The following is a 10,974-nucleotide window of genomic DNA, read 5'->3' as shown; positions in this document are numbered from 1 at the left end:
TTTAAACTAAAAGAGAAAAAAAAAAAAGAATGCCAAATCTAGAGAGTGAGTGTATCCAGATGACCAGCTTTTGCTATAATTGATTTCAGCTCCATTGTGGAGCCCAGAGGAAAAGGACAGCAAAAGGCAGCAGGTGCAGACAGTGAGCTGGCCTGACAATTCTTGCAATAGGCCCAGATGAGCTGGTAAGTGTGCCCTTGAGCATGAGGAATAGAAAGGAGACGTCGTGGCAAAACTGAAAGGCTATTTTACAGGTTGTTTTCTCTTTAGATGTAGGAGACGAGGGAAAGGCAGAAAATAACTGGAAAATTCTTCCTAAAGTTCTCGTTTTTCCCCTCCTCCTTCTCGATAGTTGTTAGATCCTATTGAGATATGTTTCTACCTGTAGCCACTCAATGTGACTCAAGTCTTTCTCCCATGGAGTTGTGCTGCGGTCAGTGTACATTCTGCCAATCTTTAGGTGAATACCTTAAGTGTTGAGCTGTGATTTTCACAATTCCGAAACAGTAGAGCCTATGGTAACAGTCACTGTGTCAATTCACCTAGCTTGTAGGTCTTCTTCTCTTTCACTGACCATCCACCTTTCCAAGTATGATATCCTTATCCAAAGAATACCCTCCCATATTCCAGAAGGTGTGTTTTTTTTTTAGTAACGGTTGGGTGGAGGCTGGAGCCTTCTATTTAAAGCAGTTGAGACCCAGAAGGTAGGCCTTTTTGATTAACAGTCAGTTGGGGCTGGGAACCTATTGTTTAAAGCAGTTTGGGACATAGAAGGTGGGCCTTGTGACTGTTGTTGTTATTGTCATGTGCCATCGAGTTACTTGTGATTCATAGCAACCTTATGTAAAACAGCTCTGAACCCTGCTCTATCCTGAGCCAACATTACTGTCTCCGAGATACCTACCCTTATTACTACAGTCATTGAGTCAATCCATCTCATCAAGGGTCTTCCCTGCCTGCGTTGTCCTTCCACCCTCCCAAGCATAATGTTCCTCTCCAAGGACTGGTGCCTCCTTGAAACATGCCCAAAGTATGTCACTATGTCACATGGAGCTTCAGAATCCTTGCTTCCAAGAAGCAGTCTATTTTCACACTTTCTAGGATGAACCTTTTGTTCTCTTAGCAGTCCATGGTAAATTAAACACTATTCTCCTGCACCACAGCTCAAAGGCATTAATTCTCCTTTCATCCCTAGCACATTGTCTAGCTTTCTAATACATAGCAAGTAATTGTGAAGACCATAGCCTGGGTCAGGCACAACTTAGTCTCCAGACTGAGTTCGTTGCTCTTCAGTACTTTGGAGATGTCTCTGACAGCAGACTTTCTCAATGTAATTTTTCTTTTATTTCCTGGCTGCTGGTACCAAGAGTGTTGGTTGTGGGGCAAACAAACTAAAGTTGTTAATAAGCTCAATCTCTTCACTGTCCATCATGAAACTGCTAATTGGCCCAGTAGCGAGAATTTTGTTTTCTTGATGTTGAGTTCAATCATATTGAAGGCTGCAGTCCTTGATTTTCTGCAGCAAGTGCTTCAGGTCCTCCTCAGTTTCAGCAAGCAAGGTTGTGTCATCTGCATAACACAGGTTATTATAGTCTTCCTCCAAAGGCATTTGACTGTGGGAATCATAACAAACTGTGGCTAACTCTGAGAAAAATGGGATTCACAGACACTTGGTTGTGCTAATGAGAAACCTATACTTGGACCAAGTGGCAGTTGACAGAACAGAGCAAGGAGACACTACATGGTTCAAAATTAAGAAGGGTGTATGCCAGGGCTGTATCCTGTCTCTATACCTTTTTTATCTTTATGCAGAACAGGTTATTCGGGAGGCTGGGCTCTCTGAGGAGAAATGTGGCATCAGGATTGGAGGAAGAATCATCAACAATCTGCATTATGCAGATGACACAACCCTGCTTGCTGAAACTGAAGAGGACCTGAAGCACTTGCTGCGGAAGGTCAGTGACTACAGTCTTCATTATGGATTGAGACTCAATATCAAGAAAAAAAAAAAGATTCTCACCACTGGGCCGATTGGCAACATCAAAATGGGTGGTGAAGAGATTGAGATTGTTCACAATTTTGGTTTGCTTGGATCCACAGTCAACACTTCTGGCACCAGCAGCCAGGAAATTAAAAGACGTATTGCGATGGAAAAGTCTGTGGTTAGAGACATCTCTAAAGTGCTGAAGTGCAAAGATGTCAGTCTGGAGACTAAGGTGTGCCTGATACATGCCATTGTCTTTGCAATCACTTGCTATGCATTAGAGAGCTGGACAATGACTAGGGATGACAGAAGGAGAATTGAAGTCTTTGAGCTATGGTGTTGGAAAAGAGTCTTGAATATACCATGGACTGCTAGGAAAACAAATAGGTGTGTCCTGGAGAGGGTGAAGCCAGAATGCTCCTTGGAGACAAGGATTCTGAAGCTTTGTCTGACATACTTTAGACATGTTGCAAGGAGGGACTAGTCATTGGATAGAGACGTCATGCCAGGGAGGGTTGAGGGACAGCACAGGAAAGGAAGACCCTCAATAAGATGGATTGATTCAGTGACTAGCGTAATGAGGGTAGGTGTGACACACTTGTAGCAAGGATTCAGATGAGACTTGCATATGACCTCAATATTAACATATGGGACACTACCCCAGCATGCTAGCCTTGAGTCTCAGCCAGAATACTTCAATACCCTCCCAAGAGCACATCCTCCAATATCAATGCAGGCTTCCACCTGATCTTTTAACATAATATGCTATTAGAGGTACAACACTAAATTGCCAGTTGGTTATATTTGAGGAATTCATTGTTCTAATTCGTACAGTACTTTTCTGTCCATTTACTGTACTGAGGTAATGTGTGGGTTGCTGTGATGCTGAAAGCCATGACACGTGTTTCAAATGTCACAAAAGTCATCCACTGACTAGGTTTTAGTAGAGCTACAAGATTAAGACTAGGAAGCAAGATTGGTTGTCCACTTCTTAACTATCAGGTTTCTGAAAACTATGAATATAGAGTTTAGATATAGATATTTAACAGGTATAGTCATTATCACATGTAAGCAAGATTCTGATGAAAATGATCCAAAAACGTTTGGAACAATATGTCAGCAGAGAACTGCCAGAGGTACAGAGGTACAGGCTGGATTTAGAAGAGGTCGTGGTACTAGGGATATTACAGCTAATGTTAGATGTATCTTGGCAGAAAGCAAAGAATACCAGAAGAATGTCTATCTGTGCTTCATTGACTATGCAAAGGCTTTTGACTGTGTGGATCACAACAAGCTATGGCTGACTCTGAGAAGAATGGAAATCCCAGAACAACTGATTGTGCTAATGTGAAACCTATACTTGGACCAAGAGGCAGTCATCAGAACAGAGCAAGGAGACACTACATGGTTCAAAATCAAGAAGGGGGTCTGTCAGAAATGTATTCTGTCTCCATACCTTTTCAATCTGTATGCAGAACAGATCATCCAAGACGCTGGGCTGTACGAGGAGGAATGTGGCATCAGGATTGGTGGAAGAGTCATCAACCACCTGTGTTATGCAGATGACACAACACTGCTCACTGAAACTGAGAAGGACCTGAAGTGCTTGCAGCTTCCTATATGGATTGAATCTCAACATCAAGAAAAAAAAGATTCTCACCACTGGGCCAATTGGCAGCATCAGTATGGATAGTGAAGAGATTGAAATAGTTAACAGTTTTAGTTTACTTGTTTCCACAGTCATCACTCTTGGTAACAGCAGCCAGGAAATCAGGAGATGAATTGCATTGGGAAAGTCAGCTGTGAGGGACCTCTCAAGAGTACTGAAGAGCAATGTGTCACGCTGGAAACTAAGGTACACCTGATCCGGGCTATAGTCTTCGTAATTATGTGCTATGCATCAGAGAGTTGAACAGTGAATAGGGATGACAGAAAAAGAATTGATGCCTTTGAGCTGTGGTGCTGGAGAAGAGTGTTGAGTGAAGCCAGAATGCTCCTTGGAGTCAAGAATTCTGAAGCTTCGTCTGACATATTTTGGGCATGTTGCAAGGAGGGACTGGTCCTTGGAGAGGGACATCATGTTTGACAGAGTGGAAGGGTGGTGCAGGAGAGGTAGACTTTTGATGAGATGGATCCATTCTGTGACTGGAGTGGTGGGAATAAGTGCGTTTGAGATGGCTAGGTTGACACAGGATAGAATGGTATTTAGGGCTCTTGGACATAGGGTCACTATGAGTTGCAAGTGACACGATGGCACATAACACCAACAACATAGTCTTCATATTCTATGGCTTTTTCTGACATACTTGGGGCATGTTACAAGGAGAGTCTGGTCCTTGGAGTGGGACATGATGCTTGGGAGTGTGGAACAATGGAGAAAGAGGATACCCATCAATGAGATGGATTGGTACAGTGACTGGAGTAATGAAGGTAGGTGTGCCCAAGACAGTAAAGTTGTCACAGGATAGAGGAGGTTTCAGGGCTGTTATACATAGGGTCTCTATGAGTTGCAAGCGACTCAAAGGCACATAACAATAAACAACAATAGATATATCATATAGAAACATCATATCTATATATGTATATAAATTTTTGCTGATGAATATTTTCAAAAAGGGAACAGGAGACAAATGGGAAAATAATTATGAGATCAGCTAGAACCACTACTTCTCAAAACAACTAGAAATTATGATTGTTAATAGTTATAAATATATAATTGTAAGCGACAGCTAACAAAGTTCTTCACTAATAGTTTCATCCCCTCCTACTTCTCTGGGCCACCTTGGTTTTCCCTCTTCTGTGTGAAAGCCCATGTGCTCTTTAATATTCAGTTTATGTTTGAACCAAGAGAGGCAGTAGTCAGAACAGAGCAAGGAGACACTACATGGTTCAAAATCAGGAAAGGGGTCCATCAGGGATGTATTTTGTCTCCATACCTTTTCAATCTGTATGCAGAACAGATGATCGGAGATGCTGGGCTGTATGAGGAGGAATGTGGTATCAGGATTGGTGGAAGAATCAACAACAACCTGCGTTATGCAGATGACACAACACTGTTTGCTGAAACTGAGGAGGACCTGAAGCACTTGCTGCAGAAAGTCAAGGACTGCAGTCTTCAATATGGATTGAAGCTCAACATCAAGAAAACAAAGATTCTCACCACTGGGCCAACTGGCAGCATCATCAGTATGAGTGGTGAAGAGATTGAGATAGTTAACAGTTTTAGCTTACTTGTTTCCACAGTCAACACTCTTGGGAACAGCAGCCAGGAAATCAGGAGATGAATTGCATTGGGAAAGTCAGCTGTGAGGGACCTCTCAAGAGTACTGAAAAGCAATGTGTCACGCTGGAAACTAAGGTACACCTGATCCGGGCTATAGTCTTCGTAATTATGTGCTATGCATCAGAGAGTTGAACAGTGAATAGGGATGACAGAAAAAGAATTGATGTCTTTGAGCTGTGGCACTGGAGAAGAGTCTTGAATATACCATGGACTGCTAGGAGAACAAACAGGTATGTCCTAGAGAGGGTGAAGTCAGAATGCTCCTTGGAGTCAAGGATTCCGAAGCTTTGTCTGGCATACTTTGGGCATGTTGCAAGGAGGGACTGGTTCTTGGAAAGGGACATCATGTTTGGGAGAGTGGAGTGATGGCGCAGGAGAGAAAGACCTTCAATGAGATGGATCGATTCTGTGAATGGAGTGCTGGGAATGAGTGTTTGAGACAGTGAGGTTGGCACAGGATAGAATGGCGTTTAGGGCTCTTGTACATAGGGTTGCTATGAGTCGCAAACGACTCGATGGCACACAACAACAACAACAACAACAACAACAACAACAACAACAACAACATGTTTCATCTCTCAGTGAAACCTTCAAAACCCTGAAATGTCACACTCCCTGCTATAACCTTTTCTAGAGATCTTTCTCTCAATCTGCCATTGAATTCATTCTTGTCCCAACTGAATTTTCACAATGTTTGTCCACATTTCTGCTTAGTCCTGTGTCACATGCTGGTATTATCCATAATTAGCTGCATGTTTGTTGTACAGTTTTCTGGTCTGAGCACAGGGTCTGAGTCCCAGTGTCCATAGCTGGGTGCTGAGTGAAAGGCTCCTGTAAAGGGGATATGCAGGGGAAAGGAGAAACAATTAGGTTTTCTTTATGTCTCTATTTTAAAATTGTATTACTTGATAGTGTGAAATTTTTGATAAAACCGTGCGAGAGAAAAAAATTGATACTTTTAAAAGTTTGAAATTACTTACAATCTATGTTATAATTTTGGTATTTGGTACTGAAGAAACACCCTGGTGGGTGATTTCGAGAACTCTGAATTTCTTCCCCAAAGCTTCCTCATCTTTTCTCTAAAGGCATAAATTTTAAAAAGTATTTGGTGTAGAGAACCAAGAACCCTTCTGGCCATGTGTGGGAAAACGGCTCCTCCTATGTAATTGGTTGTAAAAAAAGAAAATCTCTTTTAGACAGGCACTGGGTTTTGGCTCAAGTTCAGCCACATACCTATTCTAAGCTGAATTTGGGTATAGCCCTAATAATTACAGTTACTCTTTAGAGAAAGAGCCCAAGAGGTTTACCTGGAGATTTTTTCCAGATGTAAGCAGGTATGTGAGAAGCGCAGTAATGAAGATGTAAACCGGATGAGGCCATTTTGTGCCCCACAGTCTTCTCTCCAATCGCCCAAATGCTAGGAGATGTTCCCCAGCAATCACAGGGATGATGCAACACAGTCATCTAACAAACACCAGATGCCTGACTAGCTTTACAAGCTGTAGTGTTAAAAGAGTAGGGGGGGTGAGACCCCAACTTTGAATGCCTTTGCAGTTATCAATCTGTCACAAATTGTAATCAAACAGAAACCTAAACCAAACCCAACGCCTTCGAGTCGATTCCAACTCTAAGCTAGCTTACAGGACAGCGGAGAACTGCCTCATCATGTCGTAAAGGCTCAAAACATTATAGAAACACACTGCATCAACTTCACCCACAGGGTGACTGATGGATTCAAACCATTGGCCTTTTGGGTAGCACCTGAGTGCTTAACTATTTTGCCACAAGATCTCCTCTCAGACAGAAAAAAAAAATCTCTTCATTCCCTCAGTTCTCAAGAAAGGTCCGTAATATACCCTGCAGACTTTCTTTGGATGTAGTTAGAGTATGTTTCAATCTCTTGCCCTCTCACTATAAAATTGCACAATCTGACCAGCTTAGTGGCGATGAGGTGACCTCACATTTAACCTTGAACACTATATCTTTCTTAGTGTGGAAAGATCAGTGATCATTTTTATTAAATTTATCCTTCTATTTTTTCTTCCATATAAATCTTTATTTCCTCCCACCCCTGTGATGCTTAGAAATCATGAGCTGAACTATAGTTCTATAGTTAGCCCCCAAGATACAATGTAAATGAAACTCTTCACAATTAAGGCAAAACTCAAGGTAGTGTTGGTGGTGTTAATGATGTTGAGTACAATTCACAGCAACCCTATGAAGAATAGGTCTGAACCCTGTGCTATCCTGTGCTACTCTTATTATTTCTGACATAGTTGAGTTCATTGCTGTAGTCACTGTGTCAATTCATCTCATTGAAGGTCTGTCTCTCCTTTACTGACCCACCATCTTTTCAAGCATTATGTCCCTTTACAAGAAATAGCCTCTCCTAACAACATGTCTGAAATATGTAGGACAAACGTTCACCACCTTTGCCTTCAAGGAGCATTCTGGCTTCACTTTCTCTAAGACATACTTGTTCTTTTGGCAGACTGTGGGATTCAACACTTTTCTTCAACACCACATCTCAAATGCATTGATTATTCTTCTGTCATACTTATTATCATTCAATCTTCAGATGGATACAAATTATTAGAAAGACTGTGGTTTGAATCTGGTGCATCTAAGTCTTTAAATTGACATTGTTCTTCAGCATATTAGAGAGATCTCTGACAGCAGATTTCCCCAAAGTTATAGGTCTCCTGATTTCACTGTTGGTACTGAAAGTGTTGACTTGTGGATAGCAGCAAGATGAAATCATAGACAATTTCAATTTTTTTTCCTATCATTTCCATCTTAATTAGCCCTCTCTGAAAGAAAGAGGCTACAGTGTAGAAGGTATTTTAGAAAGGCAAATTTGCGATGATATTTATCTAAATTGTTGTTGTTTCTGATTGCTGTTGAGTAGAGTGTGATTCATAGCAATCTTATGGATTAAAGACCTGAAGCCTTTCTATAACTATCACTCAAAGTTCATAGAGTTTCCAGAGGCAGGTTGTTTAGGAATGGATAAGAAAGGATATAAGTACATTTACTACAGTGTTAAATCTTCTTATAACTTATTTGTTCTCTAAAAAGCCAGTACCCTACCTGGGAGGCAGTTTAGCATGGTGTAGAAAGCACAGCCTTTGAAGTTCTGTGATCTTGGATTTTCATGTGAGGTTGGCCATGTAGTAGCTATGAAACATATAGCTGTCCTGAGCTTTTGCTCTCATCATTTATAAAATGTATGATTGTTGCTGTATTTTAATATACAATGTCTTTAAGGCAGAACCTTATGGTGAGCTTGAAGGCCTTGGGCATAGTTTTGATAACTCTCTCCTAGGTTAATATATGCTAGCACCAGTTGCTACACAGTTCACTTCAGGTCTTAGCAGCCCCATGTGTTCTAGAGAAAACTGTGCCACATAGGCATTTCAGTGGCTGATTTTGAGAAAGTAAATTGCTAGGCCTTTCTTCCAAGATTCCTCTGAGTAGTCTTGAACCTCCAAGCCTTCATCCAGCAGCTGAGATAGTCAGCATTTGTACCCCAGGACCTCCCTTCTATTACATACAACTTCGATGGCACATAACAGCAACAACAACAACAATAAATTAACATTCTTATCAGTGTGATTTCACTACTTCACCTAATGCACTGTGCTAAGCTATTAATAATAAATGTCTTGTTGCTTATTACTAAAAATGTCAGGTTCCTCAGCCTGGATAATATGAGTGAATGTGTATTTGCTGGAAGTGGTGGTAGTGTTGGATACTGCATGGACTAAAACTAAAAATCTTGAAATAAAAATTAGGTTCTCTGGCATCTGTAATCTGGGAAGGAATAGTAGCTCTGTAATAAATTTAAAAATTTTAACATGTGGGCCTGAGGAACCAATCTAGTTCTGAAATCTTGGACTGATAAAGCAAAGACAACTAGAAGAGAATGTCTATTTGTGTTTTATTTACAATGCAAAGGCATTGTATGGATCATAACCAAGAGAGGAATATCAGATACACGTCCTTCACAGACTATCGTCATACCCTGGGTCACTATATACTTACAACAAAAAAGTCCTTGACCAGACTGCTTCATGGCTGAATTAAACCTAACATTCAGAGATCTATCACCAATTCCACTTAAAGAATTAAAAAGCAAAACAAAACAAAAACAGAAAAAAGGCACACTCTCAGAATCATTCTATAAAGCAAGTATAACCCTAATACCAAAACTAAAAAACTACAGATGATTATCTCTCATAAATATGGATGCAAAAATCCTTAACAAAATACTGGCCAATAGAATCCAGTAGAAAATATATATAGTCAACAGTCTTGGCACCAGCAGCCAGGAAATTAAAAGGTGCATTGCCATGGGAAAGTCTGCTGTTAGAGACCTCTCCAAAGTGCTGAAGAGCAATGGTGTCTCTCTGGAGACTAAGGTGCGTCTGATACAGGCCATTGTCTTCGCAATCACTTGTTATGCATCAGAGGGTTGGACAACCAAGAAGGATAGTAGGAGAATTGATGCCTTTGAGCTGTGGTGCTGGAGAAGAGTATTGAGAATACCATGGACTGCTAGGAAAACAAACAGATTTGTCCTGGAAAGGGTTAAACCGGGTGGCTCCTTGAAGGCAAGGATTCTGAGGCTCCGTCTAACATCCTTTGGACATGTTGTGAGGAGAGACCTGTCCTTAGAAAGGGACATCATGCTTGGGAGGGTGGAGGGATGGTGCAGGAGAGGAAGGCCCTCTATGAGGTGGATTGATTCAGTGACTGGGATAATTGGGATGGGAGTGTCAGGGACAGTGCGATTGGCACAGGACAGAGCGGAGTTTAGGGCTGTTGTACATAGGGTCGCTATGAGTCACAGGCGACTCGACGGCACATAACAACAATATATATATATATATGAAGGAATTCATCATTACCAAGTGAGATTCATAAGAGGTATGCAAGGATGGTTCAAGATAAGAAAAACAACATAATTCATCACATCAACAAGTTTTATAAGAAATACATGATCTTAGCAACTGATACAGAAGAGGCTTTTGGCAAGATCCAATATTCCTTCATGATTAAAACACTCAGCAAAATAGGAATAGAAGCAAAATTCCTCAATATAGTGAAAAATATATAGGCAAAACCAAGAACCAATATCATTCTCTTCAGAGAAAGACTAAAAGCATTTTCCTTGAGAACAGCAACCAAAGAAGGATATCAACTGTCACCACTCCTATTCAATATTGTATTGGAAGTTCCCGCTAGGGCAATACAATAAGAAAAGGAAATAAAAGGCATCCAGATTAGCAGAGATAGATAAACTATCACTATATGTAGAAAACACAATAGTGTACAGAGAAAACTCCAATGATTAAAAACAAACAAAACCCAAAAAATTGTTAGTGCTAGTAGACCAGTTTAGTGAGTGGTAAAATACAAGATCAACATACAAAAATCAATGGGATTCCTCTACAGTAACAAAAAGAACTCGGAGAAAGAATCCAAGAAAGTAATACCATTTACAAGAGTCAACCACAAATAGAGATGTTGTTGTTAAGTGCCATAGAGTTGCAGGCGACTCATAGCAACCTATGAATGAAAGTCCTGGTTTACAGCCATACCACCCCCATCGCGCCCGATCTCGTCTGATCTCGGAAGCTAAGCAGGGTCGGGCCTGGTTAGTACTTGGATGGGAGACTGCCTGGGAATACCGGGTGCTGTAGGC

At 41.0% G+C, this 10,974-nt stretch overlaps 1 protein-coding gene across 1 annotated transcript in view; it reads left to right on the top strand.

The window, feature by feature from the left end:
* LOC102862112 overlaps positions 1-10,974 on the top strand; it is a 69,412-nt gene that overhangs the window by 52,557 nt on the left and 5,881 nt on the right. The gene's annotated exons all lie outside the window — the stretch shown is intronic.

Source organism: Elephantulus edwardii, unplaced genomic scaffold (genome assembly GCF_000299155.1).
Source record: "Elephantulus edwardii isolate Elephantulus edwardi_28Jun2011 unplaced genomic scaffold, EleEdw1.0 scaffold00047, whole genome shotgun sequence".
NCBI classification, from domain to species: Eukaryota; Metazoa; Chordata; class Mammalia; order Macroscelidea; family Macroscelididae; genus Elephantulus; species Elephantulus edwardii.
This window is presented reverse-complemented; position numbering and strand designations above follow the sequence as displayed.